We start from the raw sequence: 434 nt of genomic DNA on the forward strand, positions 1-434 counted from the left end.
CAATACACCATTCACTACGGAGTGCGGACGGTGGCTTCTACACACCTGGAGCCCTTTCTGTACATTTGCATTTTGCTTTTGCGTTGGTCAAGACCAACAGAAAGGATCGTCAGTGACGGCTATCTCGCGTTAGCCTTCGGGTCGCCCAGGTCAGGACAAGACGCGATGCCGCAGCATGGGGCGAGTACTGGCCCGACCTCGACTGAATCCTCGAGGCAAAATGAAAAAAGTCCATCATCACAGCAAAATTTAGTCATGATTTGTTTTGGCCGTGGATGCTGCTGTTGGGCCACTCCATTCTGTTTTGTATATATTTCGAAAAGGAAAGGGCAATGAGAAAAACGAATGATTGAGTTCCGCGGCAAATCCTGGAGGGACTACAGCAAATGACGCCGAGCTGCCCATGCCTTCTGTGAGCAGGGCGTACGCGAAAC

The sequence above is a fragment of the Saprolegnia diclina genome (genome assembly GCF_000281045.1).
Source record: "Saprolegnia diclina VS20 unplaced genomic scaffold supercont1.34, whole genome shotgun sequence".
Taxonomy (NCBI): Eukaryota; Oomycota; class Saprolegniomycetes; order Saprolegniales; family Saprolegniaceae; genus Saprolegnia; species Saprolegnia diclina.